At 32.5% G+C, this 16481-nt stretch overlaps 1 long non-coding RNA gene across 1 annotated transcript in view; it reads right to left on the bottom strand.

Moving 5' to 3' along the window:
- LOC138693139 (uncharacterized) overlaps positions 1-16481 on the bottom strand; it is a 399597-nt gene that overhangs the window by 281251 nt on the left and 101865 nt on the right. The window lies entirely within an intron of this gene.

The following is a 16481-nucleotide window of genomic DNA, read 5'->3' as shown; positions in this document are numbered from 1 at the left end:
TCTATGAAGAAAGAGATTGCTGTAACAGCAATATTGTCTTGAACGTTATAGCACAGTCTAGTATATGCAGTCACGAAGCTCAATACGTAGGGAATATGCATCCATAAATAGTTGCTAACCACTAGGATCGCTACTATCGCCTCATCACAGACAATGCGAGATAGTACCGGCATAGTCTGTTGTTCCTAGTACCCCCACAACTCAAGCTTCGTGACTGTATATACTAGGCTGTGGTTATAGCATGGCAAACGTTTCATAACGTTAACTTGACGTTTTAGTTGTCATGGAATATTTTTTGGACGATCGTGCGTTTTTTGTTACATAGGCCTATTGTTAGTGTTGCCATGGCACGGAACTTAAAATTCCCACACGATTCTTTTAACTGTAGCAACAAAGAAAAAACAATACTGTTATAAAATTTTCCTGCACGCCGTGCGGGAAATGAAATCATATGTATTATGCTCCTTCATACCTTCGTTTCGATTTCTCCGGTATTAGTGTAGCACAACTTACATTCCACGCCTCTTTTTTAACACTACATTCTATCAAATCAGAACAATCGTTATCTACAATCATTTCTACCATAAATTCTACGATTAATATCAAAACTGGCAGAAAATTACAACTTATGCAGAAAGACAAAACACAATAATGAAATTGTACGTACATAACAACGTACTATCACAGCAACAAAATTCAAAGCCATCTTAAAATATAAATCGAAAATAAACAAAATAAATCTTTATCTAAAATAAATATAACATTGAAAACTTATTTATTAATTAACTAGCCGTACCCGTGCGCTCCGCTGCGCCCGTTAGAAATAAATATAAAGTAATTACATAATTAAAATAGGACATTTGTTCCAGGGAACATTCGTGTTTGATTGAAGGATAAACCGTTTAATATGTTACTTAATTTAAATTGTATTTAAAATATTAAAATGCGATCATTTTGATCCAGAGACCACTCATTTGGTGCAATGACAATTCCTTTAACATGTTTCTTAATTGTTATTACCAATTATTTCTGGAAAAGCGAAAATTAACAGAAAAATTTTGCTACAGATTTATTATTATGTTTATATTATATTATATTATATTATATTATATTATATTATATTATATTATGTAAAAAGTGTGTTGATAACGGATGTACTCGAATTAGAAAGTTTTTAATTTGTTGTGGGAGCTCTTGAATCTCAGGAGGAACAGCTTTTACAACAGCGCAACATAATCTGCTTGGTTCATTACCCAAGTTTTTTTCATTGCATTTATTGCATATGTATTTTATGTATTTTAACACGATTCAATTGAGCATAGTTAAAATTTGAATTATACAATAATGGATTTCTAAGCTAACGTACTATTACTGCATACTAAATTAACACACTCTCGTTGCTCGTTAATTCTCTGAGATAAAAATGAATATGTTCATAAACATTATTTTCAGAAATACAGGAAATGAATATACAGAATAACCTATCAAGTTTTCTGTGCATAAGAAGCTATTTTAATCTTACCTGTCCTCAATTCACTCACAAGTTACTGTAATAACATTATAGCATTATGTCCATCTAGAGAAACTACACTTTCCAATGATGAAATAATAATTAATTATACAAATCGGTTAATTTAGCTTCCGATATTACTTCATAAAACACAGAAACATTGTCTGTAGGCTATCTTTCATAGCTTTCGATTGTTGTGTCCAAGGCCCCTTATAGACGAAGTCATTTGTTTTTTATTTCAATACACCGCCTTAGATGGCAGTTACTTTAATTTTAAAACTCATTTATCTCATTAAATATCAGTGCTATCAAAATTTTTCAAAGAATAAAACTTATCATAAATCATTTTTAAAGAAACTTTTGTTATGTAACATTTTTCACGAAAATCAATAATAAGCGAGATATTTAGATTCATTTAATTCAGGCCTCCTTATAACCCCCCTTTTAAATAACATATTTTGAATGTCATATAGCCTAAAATCTAAGTTACAACGAACTTAATTTATATGACAATTTTCATCGAAATCCGTTCAGCCATTATCGCGTGAAAAGGTAACAAACATACAGACAGACAGACAGACAGACAGACAGACAGACAGACATACATACATACAAACAAAAAGAAAAAAGCGATTTTCGGTGTCAGGATGGTTAATTATACATGTTAACACCAATTATTTTTAGAAAATCGAAAATTACCAGAAAAATTTTGGCTACAGATTTATTATTAGTATAGATTAAAATTAACGATCGTTAAAAATAGTATGCAATACATGCGTGTGAAGTGCATAAAAGAATCTCGGAAATTTGTAGCATATTATGCACGATTTTGACTAACGATAAAAACTTTATAATGATGATGTAAAAGAAAACATATTTATACTGATACAGCGTAAAATAGCAGACTGAAACAAACTGAACACATCGTTTTGTAGTTGTGATCTAAATTATTACAACGCGTGTTTTTTGAGTAGGGCTTCGATAAAACTGAACAACTTTATTGAATAAATGACGGTAATTAACGATGAATGAGTGGCATAGCTCTTATCTCCGAACTCAAGTGGTCGTTCAAGGTTACGTTTACAATGAATAAATCACGAGGCTCTCCATGTTTGATCTAAATGAGTTGAATCTGATGTAATTAAATTTATAGCTGCTGCTGTTATCAGAGATGGAGTTTTATGTGTCTTCTGTTTCTCAAAACAAATAATTTAAACTTCTTCAGGGACGCTGACTTAATTAGCATAGGATTATTTAGCTACATATAGAACAGTTGCTTTTAGGTTTGAAAATAGAAACACTTGATGTTGCAGAATAACTGTTCACAGTCTTAAAAAAACGTAATAATTAGAACCACGGTTTTCGGCCTCTAAATTAATGAAAAACTGTTGCATTTTCATTAACGTAATTAGTCTTTTTTCACATGCAGTAGGCCTGTAAAGTGTTGGATGAGGTAAATAAACGTTTAAGTGTTTTTCTTGATGGGAGAAAAACTTTTCATAATTTTATCTTACATAATTTCAAATAGAATGAAATAGTCCTAAATTTATTTAAATCATATTTAAGTAATAGAACTCAGGTAGCTAAAATTCATAAAAATTCAGTAATATACAAAATATAAAATTAGGCGTGCCACAAGGTACTGTACTAGGACAAATTTTATTTTTCATATATTTAAATGATTTGTTAAAAGTTAATTTAGGAAACTATAGTGGCATTATGTATTCATATCCTGAAGACACAGTTGTAATTTTTTAGCGGTTCATCCTGAGCTAGTGTATACAAAAATGCAAATAATGGTATAAATGTTACTAAGAACGGCTAGATAGCAACTTTATTTCACCAAATGTTTCTACGACTACTTTGATTACATTTTCTTTAAATGCAAGTGGTTTACAACAATTAAAATCTTGTGGTAACTTAAATGTAATAATTCATATTCAGTATATTCAGCGTTATATAGTCAGAGCACATAACGTAGTGCAATTGACAAAGTCAATAATAAAAGGTAAACAACAAAACGATAAAACTAATTCAAAAACTCTCAACAACGTTGACATTAAAAAACTCATTAATTTCATAAAATGATTTGTTGATTAACCAACCAGAGACAAGTCTGTTAAAAGACTTCCTTTCCAGATTAAAAAGATATCTCGGAAATTTATTTGCTATTTTTAAAGACATAATAAAATAATTATTCATTGTTTTAGTTAGCCTACACTTAAATATGTCAAAAAGGTCACGGTTTCTGGTGTTGTATATATGAACATCATTCCTATGTGAATTTTCTTTGACGAATTTAGGGCTTGATAAATATACAGTACAGTGATGTTACAGTCATAATTTTTTCATTTTCAAATAACGGTCTGCACTGTGCCTTCATTGATGAATTAGTTATAATTCTAATAGCTTTTTTTTTGTAACATAATACCTTATTAGTATGAGAACTATTACCCCATAAAAGTAGTCCATAAGAAAGTATACTATGAAAATAAGAAAAATAGACAACTCTAATGTAATTCTTCGGAACACACATTTTCAAATTTCGCAGAAGAAATATTACTCTTGACAATTTTTTACAAACAGAATCAACATGGTCTGCCCGAGTAAGTGTGCTGTCCACAGTAATACTGGTTGTTCAATTTAATGATTGAAAATGTCCTATTCTGAAGGAATCTACTCAAATGAAGTACTTAGGAATTATTATTTACCAGCATTTAAGGTGGGATAAACGTATTTATTCTTTATGTAACAAATTTCGTAAAAAAATTATAAATTTATAATTTGTCGCTCTTACATCCCTACAAAGATTCTACGATTAATTTATTTCGGTTTGGTTCAATCTGTCATCCAGTATGGTATAGTCGGATGGGTAGGAGCAACAAAATTTACACTTTCTCAACTCATATTGCTTCAAAAGCAAATAATTAAAAATTGTCTTAAACAAGTTAATTGATTATCCAAAAAATGTTATTTATTCTGATTTTAATGTTTACTAAATTTAACAAATATATACATATACTTTATTAAGATATTATAATAAAAATCGTTTGAAATATACAGAACAACAAGTTTATCCTTTAGATGAATCTAAATGTTACACATCTACTGGAATAAATCATAGCCAGAGTTACAGGCCAAGGTTATACAACTCTACTTTGATAATAAATCCTGACCTAGGTTATTTAGATTTTAATAAATTTAAGAAAAAAATTAAGCAATTATTAGTATTCATGTCCCTTTTTCCTTTTTTATTTCTCTTAATTTCAATATACTATTTATTCATTCGAACTTATATTCTGTTCTTGACTTGATTCTCTACTTTTATCTTCATAATACATTCCTGCTTTGTGATAATTGCATCGGTTTTGTAGCTGTATTGAACTCTGTTATGTTCCATTCAGTACAAAATAGTTATTTATAGGAATCACTCCCGAACACGAGCTCGCTCAAACGAGTGCGCTCTACATCAGTAATATGTGTTTATTCTGTATTGTATGTAACAATAAATACTGAACACAATTGAGGTATTTTAACATTTTTATACTCTTTTAATGTACAGTACATGCGAGGTTTCTCTGTAAATAATTTAATATTTGTTATTTGTTGTTGTTACACTTATTAGACAATGACCATAGTAACACCTTGTCGTTCTATAACAATAAATGAATGAATGAATGAATGAATGAATGAATGAATAAATGAATAAATGAATAAATGAATAAATGAATAAATGAATAAATGAATAAATGAATAAATGAATAAATAAATAAATAAATAAATAAATAAATAAATAAATAAATAAAGTAAAATAAATAAAATAAAATAAATAAAAATAAAATAAATAAATAAAATAAAGTAAAATAAAATAAATAACATAAATTAAACAAATAAATTAAATAAATTAGTTAATTAATAAAAACAAATAAATAAACTAAATAAATAGGCCTAAATAAATAAATAAAATAAATACATAAATAAAATAAATACATAAATAAAATACATAAATAAATAAATAAAATCAATAAATTAAATAAATAAATACATAAATTAATTAAATAAGTAAATTAAATATATTAATTAATTGAATAAATAAATTAAATACATAAATTAAATAAATAAATAAAATAAATTAATTGAATTAATTAATTAAATAAGCGAATTAAATAAGTAAATTAAATAGATAAATTAAATAAATAAATGAATGATTATATTGTAGACTTTATAATAATTATCCTACTTATGAAATTCATGCTACAATGCTTCAACATTTACATTTTACTAGTTTGTAAATTAGGCGAAATTGTCAATCTTTAAACTTTATTTATAAAATTATTAACGATAAGTTGGAATGTGTTGGTTTATTTTATTACTAGCCGTACCCGTGCGCTCCGCTGCACCTGTTAGAAATAAATATATATTAATTACATAATTAAAATAGGACGTTTGAACAATAACTTTTACAACAGCGCAAGATAATCTGCTTCGCTCATTACCCAATTTTTTTTTGCATTGCATTTATTGCATATATTTTATGTATTTTAACACGACTCAATTGAGCATAGTTAAAATTTTAATTATAAAATAATGGATTGCTAAGCTAACGTACTATTACTGCATACTAAATCAATACAATCTCGTTGTTCGTTAATTCTCTGAGATTAAAATGAGTGTACATAAATATTATTTTAAGAAATACAGAAAACGAATGTGCAAAATAGCCTATCAAATTTTCTGTGCATAAGAAGCTATTTTAATCTTACCTGTCCTCGATTTACTCAGACGTTACTGTAATAACATTATAACATTATGTCCATCTAGAGAAACTACACTTTCCAATGGTGAAATAATAATTAATTATACAAATCGGTTAATTTAGCTTCTGATATTACTTCATACAAACACAGAAACATTCTCTGTAGGCTATGTTTAATAGCTTTCGATTGTTGATGTCCAAGGCCCCCGTTTCGATTGTTGTTGTCCAAGGCCCCTTACAGACGAAGTCATTTGTTCTTAATTCATTGCACCGTCTTAGATGGCGTTATTTTAATTTCAAAACTCATTTATCTCATTAAATATCAGTCCTATCAAAATTTTGTGAAGAATAAAACTGATCGGAAATCAGTTTTAAAGAAACGTTTGTTATGTAACATTTTTCACAAAAATCAATAATAAGCGAGATATTTCCATTTATTTAATTCAGGCCTCCTTATAACCCCCTTTTTAAATAAAGTATTTTGAATATCATATATCCTAAAATCTAAGTTACAACGAACTTAATTTATATTCCAATTTTCATATAAATCGGTTCAGCCATTATCGCGTGAAAAGGTAACAAACATACAGACAGACATATAAACAAAAATTTCAAAAATGCGATTTTCGGTTTCAGGGTGGTTAATTATATATGTTAGGACCAATTATTTTTGGAAAATCGAAAATTACCAGAAAAATTTGGGCTACAGATTTATTATTAGTATAGATATAACGTTATATGCACCAAAGCATAATACAAAATTTCGAAATTTATTTTTCATACCAAGGGCAAATACTGAATCACACAAAAATTCCCCAGTTTTCCAAATTACATCCTCATCCGAATGTTGATATTTCCAAAATGAATTTTTCTAAATACAGAATTATTTGTTATCATATTTCACAGAATATTGTTGTTAGTTAATTTGAAGCTACTTTCACACCTTATTTCAATCTCTCTGTTTTTTATCCTTTCTCTTTTCTCTATTTTGTTTCAGTTTTTAATAAGAGTATGTTTCCTTTTCCTTGTTTATGTTTTATAAATTATTTTGTCAGTCTTGAACATTGTAATACAATTGAGCTTTGCCTGTTACGTTCAGTAACAAATAAGGTCCCCAAGACAAATAACGTCATGCATATCTTTAACGCCACCCTATTAATTCTTGTTAACGACACCTGATTTCGGTAGTGCACTACTGTAGCCTGCATTCGCTTGTCATGTAGTGATGAAATGAATTACTAGCTGTTCGCTGACATTTACGAGTGACATAATATTGCACCATTTTGCTATTGTGTGTTGATAGTGAAAGGCTGTTCTTATTTCGAGATAAAAGGCAATATTTTATTTTGTGTGTTGAGCTAATAGCCTAATAACTATATTAAACTATATATTTTCGCGATCCTTAAGCACTCTTCTATGCAGGGAAAATATTTACTATCTATAAAATTTGAAAATGTTAGAGAAACAGGCGTGTAATGAATAATTTTTCCCTCGAAATTATTCAAATCAACTTTACAGGGAGTTATACCTGAAAATCTTGATTTGCATAATACACGTCACTGTTCGTTAACAGAAAACCACAATTTAAGTCACACGGAGTTAGTGTGCACTCGAAGTTGGTTGCTTGACGGTTGTCGGCCCACTTTGAGGTCTGTGGATATAGAGGGAAAAATTGGATCGGTGTCGGTTAGAGTTCCCGAGTAGCTCAGTGGTAGAGCGTTGGTACGTTAAACCAAAGGTCCCGGGTTCGATACCCGGCTCCGGAACAATTTTTCCCTCGAAATTATTCAAATCAACTTTACAGGGAGTTATACCTGAAAATCTTGATTTGCATAATACACGTCACTGTTCGTTAACAGAAAACCACAATTTAAGTCACACGGAGTTAGTGTGCACTCGAAGTTGGTTGCTTGACGGTTGTCAGCCCAATTTGAGGTCTGTGGATATAGAGGGAAAAATTGGATCGGTGTCGGTTAGAGTTCCCGACTAGCTCAGTGGTAGAGCGTTGGTACGTTAAACCAAAGGTCCCGGGTTCGATACCCGGCTCCGGAACAATTTTTCCCTCGAAATTATTCAAATCAACTTTACAGGGAGTTATACCTGAAAATCTTGATTTGCATAATACACGTCACTGTTCGTTAACAGAAAACCACAATTTAAGTCACACGGAGTTAGTGTGCACTCGAAGTTGGTTGCTTGACGGTTGTCAGCCCACTTTGAGGTCTGTGGATATAGAGGGAAAAATTGGATCGGTGTCGGTTAGAGTTCCCGAGTAGCTCAGTGGTAGAGCGTTGGTACGTTAAACCAAAGGTCCCGGGTTCGATACCCGGCTCCGGAACAATTTTTCCCTCGAAATTATTCAAATCAACTTTACAGGGAGTTATACCTGAAAATCTTGATTTGCAGGCGTGTAATGTTATCAAGCACTCAGTAGCGCTTTAACGCCACGTGGCGTTAAAGGTCATTTGTTTAACGATAGTCTTCAGCTTTTTAATAGTATTTTCATTGCTTTTATATTCATACTGTATGAGGTATTTACATGGTAAGTGTGGAAGCATAAGGAAAAACACTAACCTTCCAACTTACAAATGTCCAGAATGTGCGGTGATGATATTGGTTCAACTATTTATCAAACTCTTATTTTTTTGTTTTACCTATGGAAAACATTCATATTTAACTAGGGTTAATGCTTTTATGTTTATAACTTTCTACTGCCTCTCGTTGTCTGCTTTTTTGAATGTAAGAAGTTACCGGAAAACATATTTTCTTCATCCATCTGGTGTTTCAGCTTCAGATCAAGAATATTTCTTTAGTGATTTTGTACTTTTTATTAACATACACTAAAATTTAGTTGCTAAGTTCAATTTGTGTTGCTTAGGAAAAGTAATTCATTAATAATATTATAAGTGTATACGTTACTAGAAAATAGGTGGCGTTAATTGGATAAGCTGTTCCTATTAACGTCAATAAACAAATTTTTCCTATTTGAGTTGTAATTCTTCTCCAGTATATAATATCACCATTTTTATTGTGTTATTTTTTAAAGATAACATTAAAGTTTCTTTGTCATAATTTCTGTCTTACTTCCAGAGTAACAGTGACGTAAGGGTTAAGGTTTCCTTATTTGGTATGTGCCCATAAATAATTAAACAAGTAAGTAAACAAGTAAAGAAACAAACAAAATATAACATAATATATTATACATTATAATATTATACTATATATTACATTATATATTGTATTATATATAACATTATACTATATTTACTTACTTAAAAATGGCTTTTAAGGAACCCGAAGGTTCATTGCAGCCCTCACATAAGCCCGCCAGCGGTCCCTATCCTGTGCAAGATTAATCCAGTCTCTATCATCATACCCCACCTCCCTCAAATCCATTTTAATATTATCCTCCCATCTACGTCTCGGCCTCCCTAAAGGTCTTTTTCCCTCCGGTCTCCCAACTAACACTCTACATGCATTTCTGGATTCGCCCATACGTGCTACATGCCCTGCCCATCTCAAACGTCTGGATTTAATGTTCCTAATTATGTCAGGTGAAGAATACAATGCGTGCAGTTCTGTGTTGTGTAACTTTCTCCATTCTCCTGTAACTTCATCCCGCTTAGCCCCAAATATTTTCCTAAGCACCTTATTCTCAAACACCCTGAACCTATGTTCCTCTCTCAGAGTGAGAGTCCAAGTTTCACAACCATACAGAACAACCGGTAATATAACTGTTTTATAAATTCTAACTTTCAGATTTTTGGACAGCAGACTGGATGATAAGAGCTTCTCAACCGAATAATAACACGCATTTCCCATATTTATTCTGCGTTTAATTTCCTCCCGAGTGTCATTTATATTTGTTACTGTTGCTCCAAGATATTTGAATTTTTCCACCTCTTCGAAGGATAAATCTCCAATTTTTATATTTCCATTTCGTACAATATTCTGGTCACGAGACATAATCATATACTTTGTCTTTTCGGGATTTACTTCCAAACCGATCGCTCTACTTGCTTCAAGTAATATATTATATATCTATATTATTTATTTATTTAACCTGGTAGAGATAAGGCCATCAGGCCTTCTCTTCCCCTCTATGTATGTATGTATGTATGTATGTATGTATGTATGTATGTATGTATGTATGTATGTATGTATGTATGTATGTATGTATGTATGTATGTATGTATGTATGTATGTCTGAAAATACAGAATTTTTCGATGCTAATATATCAGAACAAACAGATGGACACACTGTTACAAAAAGAATCAGTTGTACGTATCATTAAATGATTAATTTTCTTTTATATTGAAAGCATAAGTGGAATGGAAGACGCAAAGTTTACATGTTTTTTCGCCTTGCGAAGCTAACGCAATTAAAAATACATCCTCCTCACATCTACTCGTTTTATCTTCAAATTTAGTCCAGAACATTACAATGAAAAATGCGCTTGCTCAAGCGGCAAATACAGTAACAACACTATTTAGAATATCAATTCGGAAATGCAAACAAGTGAGCGATACTATAATACAATTCGTAAAGCGCCGAACGAATCCGTTCCGATAAGTGAGCGCGTTCCTTTAATGTGTATAATTTGACTTAAAATAAATAAACTGTAGAATTTTCGGTTGGTAATTATTTCAGAGCTAGGTAAGATGGTCACTTCATATCTGCATTAGAACAGATGAAAATAAATTAAATGTAGTAAATTTCCGTAATAACAGGACAAAGAATGTGTTACGGGGGTTCACTTCAAGCACACGTTTCAGTGAATGGCATTTTTATTCACAGAACTGCAGTTTGCTGGGGTCGTGATTGAATTACAAGAGAGAAGAGAGCAGCTTGAATTGCTACGATGTTGACGTTTTTACAAAGATATCAAGATATCGTAGTAAATATGTACTGAAATGATGCTTGTTTGCCCAAGTTGGTTATTACGTAAGCCTCACTCAAGATAAGCATACAGTACGCTTCTATCACATTGTGGAGCATGGGAAGGTAAAATTCCTCTCGATTATATAAGAGGCCCGAAGGATCTACATTCGATTCCCGGCAGTGGAGGATCCAGAACTCGCTAAAGGCAGGGGGAGGCTAACTTTCTTTTTGCTACTATTGTCGCCACTTGCTATAGTCCGGGTCAGCTTACTTAATACCTTATGGGTGAAACCTAACCATTTTCCCCCCATTACTACATAAGCTAGTAGATTATGGTGATTTTCTAGTTTGCAGGTTGAATTTTCTTTTGACAACTTCGTTTCTAATTTCGGTACTGAGAAATATTACAACTGGTAGTGATTTTATAACTGTTATGTTGGCAGCAGTGACACAATTCGTCACTAGTTTAAATTCTGAAAATTCAAATAGTTCTAGATTTCTGAGCCCATTACTAGAAGCTAGTGAAATTTGAACATACTAATAATTAATTAATTGCAGTATTAATATTAATACATAATAGTTATTGTATGTGTTGCTTCGTGTTGTGGTTACAATTTCAAGATTAGAGTCAGGTAGGCTAAGTGTAAATAAATATAACATATTTCGTATGATACATGCCCTTGAATATTCGATAGAAATACCATTTCACACTGTAATTAATTTCTTTCGTGTTCAGACTTTTATTACAATAATGGAGTAAACATTCTAAAGCATACATTTCAAAGTGGCATTCGTTTTCGGAATTCATACTAATCATTTCACGCGATCAAACAAAATACATTTTTAGGTTAGGTCTCGTGATTCGTAAACTCTTTAATCAAAGCAATGAATTTCATATTGTCAGACAAAATACATTTTAATATTATATCATACATTAATCTACTAACTACTAACATAATGTGCGAGAGGTCCAGAAGAAAAATATACTCTTTCACAAATTATTGAACGTTCTAGAAAATACCTCTCCAACATAAAGATGAGATGTGGTAAATAAGTAAGATATCGTTATTGTTAATACTATATTATTATTATTATTATTATTATTATTATTATTATTATTATTATTATTGCAGTACATGTAATTGTGTGATTTTATCCTCTTTTGATGATATCTAGTATTAGTTGGCAACACTGACGAGACGGCCAAATTAGGAATTACCCTTACATGATCCTCACTATAGTCCTGGCGGCTGTTAGGACGAGTCCATTAGTTACTATACAAGGTGTGTACGCTCACCTCTACCAAATGAAATGGTAACGTACTACATGTGTAAGGCAGAAATAAAACTTAAATTAATTTTTTATTTCATTTTTTTACAATTCATTTTGAGGGAGTTTCAGGTAAGTCTCTGGATAATATCAATGAATGTTTATGATTTCAGGATGACTTATCATAAGATATTTAAGGAATAAATCCTTTTATAGGGATATTACATATTTTATGATTTCTATTAACGTTTTCGTCGCACTTGCAACAACATCAGATACCTGCAATTTCTAATATATTAACCTTAGTTATAAGTAGAGTAGACATTAATCAATATTAAAGGTGAATGCTAAAATTGGGTTAAACGTAAAAGATTAAAATACCGGCAGTAAAAACGTTTAGAAATATTACGAGCCTCCACTTACTTTTACAACCAAGGCTAATATCAAGATTATCAGGTGATAATAAGCGTGCTATGCTACGTCATGCTGCAGGAAACATAATATTGCCGGACATAAGAAGGTTGGTGTCGGTAAAAACAAGAATAACACTTCTATATTAGACTAGAAGCCAGGAACTTGAATTTGTTTCTAGAAATGTGTTTCGCAAATCAACTTTCAGGTATAACTCCCTGTAAAGTTGATTTGAACAATTTCGAGGGAAAAATCGTTCCGGGGCCGGGCATAGAACCCGGGACCTTTGGTTAAACGTACCAACGCTCTACCAACTCTGCCAGACACCGATCCAATTTTTCCCTCTATATCCACAAACCTCAAAGTGAGCTGACAACCATCAAGCAACCAACATTGAGTGCACACTAACTCTGTGTGACTTAAATTGTGGTATTATGTAACGTACAGTGACGTGTCTTATGCAAATCAAGCTTTCTGGTATAAATCCCTGTAAAGTTGATTTGAATAATTTCGAGGTAAAGATCTTTCCGGGGCCGGGCATAGAACTCGGCACCTTTGGTTAAACGTACCAACCCTCTACCAGCTGAGCTACCCGGGTACTCTGCCAGACACCGATCCAATTTTTCCCCTCTATATCCACAGACCTCAAAGTGAGCTGACAACCGTCAAGCAACCAACATTGAGTGCACACGAACTCTGTGTGACAATTTAAGTCACAATAATTAAATAACCTACATTGTAGAGAATTTCTAGAAAAATACATAGAAAATTAGTGAGTTTTCAGTGATGAGCGACATATTATGCAATATCCTAATGAAACACGAAAAAATATCACACAATAGGAATATATTGTACTACATCATGCACCGATAAGTCATGTACTATTGAAAGAATTTCTTGCAGTATAAAATCATTTCAAGTGACGTCCGCATATGTTCAAGTTCCGTAACTTACGAATGCACGTTATTATTCACTGCAAAGATCACGACGAAAATGAACATCACGGCTCAAGCATGTGTTTACTTGTATAGCTTCATAATGTCGGGAGTTGACTGTACTCCACGAACACGCAGCGACGACCTGTTTGTTTATATCCTTATCCGTTGCATTACCTGTGTTCTGCGTACTATATACCCAATGTGTCTTTAACTTCAGTCTTTAGGTAGCTGGAATACGAAGCCTACTTATAACTGTAAATATATAGGCCTAAATATAAATATTACAGATTTTCCGGGCCAGTTTCATTTTGCCCACCCTGTACATTCATAACACATTCATCAAACTTTGGACTTGTTTCAGAATCCGTCAAGGATATGCACCACTTCGTTTAAGAGCTTTTTTTGCATATAAAAGGCTGCTTAGTGACAGTGCAGTATGATAAAATGTGCAGTGCATAAGTCTGTCAGAATATCTTGGCTGCTGAACCCTGTTTTGCGGCGTATCAGTAGCGCCCTGATTTATATGCATTCATGAAGACTAAAATGTGCATACAAATATGTTTTATAACAGCGGTTCTCAATCTATGGTAAGCGTACCCTTGTAGTACGTGAACCACTGCCGAATGCTACTTAAAATGTGAAATAAAAATATAAATGATGATAAAATATAACAATATATAGTTATTTTCAGGAGATATTAATAGAAAAAGGATGATCTTCCGCGGACTTTTGGAAAAAGAAGTAAGAAGGAGACTAGTGAAATTATTTGTGTGGAGTGTGGCATTGTGCGGGCAGAAACATGACGTAAGTGAAGAGAAACAACTAGAAGCATTTGAAATGTGGATATGGAGAAGAATGGAGCCTGTGAAATGAACAGACAGAATAAGAAATGAAGCTGTGTTGGAAAGAGTGGGTGAAGAAAGAATGATGCTGAAACTGATCAGGAAGAAGAAAAAAAAAAGGAATTGGTGAGGTCACTGGCTGAGAAGAAGCTGCATACTGAAGAATGATCTGGAAGGAATGGTGAAAGGGAGAAGAGTTCGGGGCAGAAGAAGATATCAGATGACAGATGACAGTAAGATATGTGGATCATATGCGGAGACTAGGAGGAAGGCAGAAAATTGGAAAGATTGGAGAATGCTGGGTTTGCAGTGAAAGATTGACCTAGGGCAAAAAATCTATGAATAAATTAATGTATGAATGAAATGCAAATTATCATTCAGGATTGAAGGTAAAACTCGTCAATACTACTGAAAAAGATGGAATAATAAATTTTGTCTGTGGTAAATTGGAAATACCAATAAAGTCAGTTTTTTCATCTTACAGAAGAGGCAAATATAAAATGAAAATATGCTATGCTATGGTGTAGTACAGTGATCATCAAATTTTTATCTTATCACCTTAGCACTGTAGTTTAAATCCTATAGAACTGATCTGGAGAGAGTAAAAAAAAAAAAAAAAAAAAAAAAAAAAAAAAAAAAAAAAAAAAAAAAAAAAAAATCATGGAAACAAAATGTCCTCCCCCCCCAATCAGTATACTTATTTACGTACTGGCTTTTAAGGAACCCGGAGGTTCATTGCCGCCCTCACATAAGCCCTCCATTGGTCCCTATCCTGAGCAAGATTAATCCAGTCTCTACCATCATATCACACCTCCCTCAAATCCATTTTAATATCATATTCCCCACCTACGTCTCGGCCTCCCCAAAGGTCTTTTTCCCTCCGGCCTCCCAACTAACACTCTATATGCATTTCTGGATTCGCCCATATGTGCTACTTGTCCTGCTCATCTCAGACGTCTGGATTTTATGTTCCTAATCATGTCAGGTGAAAAATACAATGCGTGCAGCTCTCCGTTGTGTAACTTTCTCCATTCTCCTGTAACATCATCCCTCTTAGCCCCAAATATTTTCCTAAGAACCTTATTCTCAAACATCCTTAATCTCAGTTCCTCTCTCAAAGTGAGAGTCCAAGTTTCACAACCATACAGAACAACCGGTAATATAACTGTTTTATAAATTCTAACTTTCAGATTTTTTGACAGAAGACTAAATGACAAAAGCTTCTCAACCGAATAATAACACGCATTTCCCATATTTAATCTGCGTTTAATTTCCTCCCGAGTGTCATTTATATTTGTTACTGTTGCTCCATGATATTTGAATTTTTCCACCTCTTGGAAAGATAAATCTCCAATTTTTATAGTTCCATTTCGTACAATATTCTGGTCACAAGACATAATCATATACTTTGTCTTTTCGGGATTTACTTCCAACCCTATCGCTTTACTTGCTTCAAGTAAAATTTCCGTGTTTTCCCTAATCGTTTGTGGATTTTCTCCTAGCATATTCACGTCATGAGTGAAAATGTATGCAGATATTAATACTGTAGGTGCAAGTTCACAGCATAATTGTGTTCAGCGTGTGATACAAGTTAGGGTCGGCCTCGGTAGCATAGTTGGTATAGCGCTGGCCTTATATGCTCGAGGTTACGGGTTCGAGCCCGGCCGAGGTCGATGGCATTTAAATGTGCTGAAATGCGACAGGCTTATGTCAGTAGATTTACTGGCATGTAAAAGAATTCCTACGGGACAAAATTCCGGCGCACCAGCGACGCTGAGATAACCTCTGCAGTTGCGAGCGTCGTTAAATAAACCATAATTTTAATTTTTTACAAGTTATGGTGAAAGCTGAGATATGTTGAATACAGCATAAA

The sequence above is a fragment of the Periplaneta americana genome, chromosome 17, assembly GCF_040183065.1.
Source record: "Periplaneta americana isolate PAMFEO1 chromosome 17, P.americana_PAMFEO1_priV1, whole genome shotgun sequence".
Taxonomy (NCBI): domain Eukaryota; kingdom Metazoa; phylum Arthropoda; class Insecta; order Blattodea; family Blattidae; genus Periplaneta; species Periplaneta americana.
The sequence above is the reverse complement of the archived record's forward strand: the minus strand, read 5'-3'. Positions and strand labels throughout refer to the sequence as shown.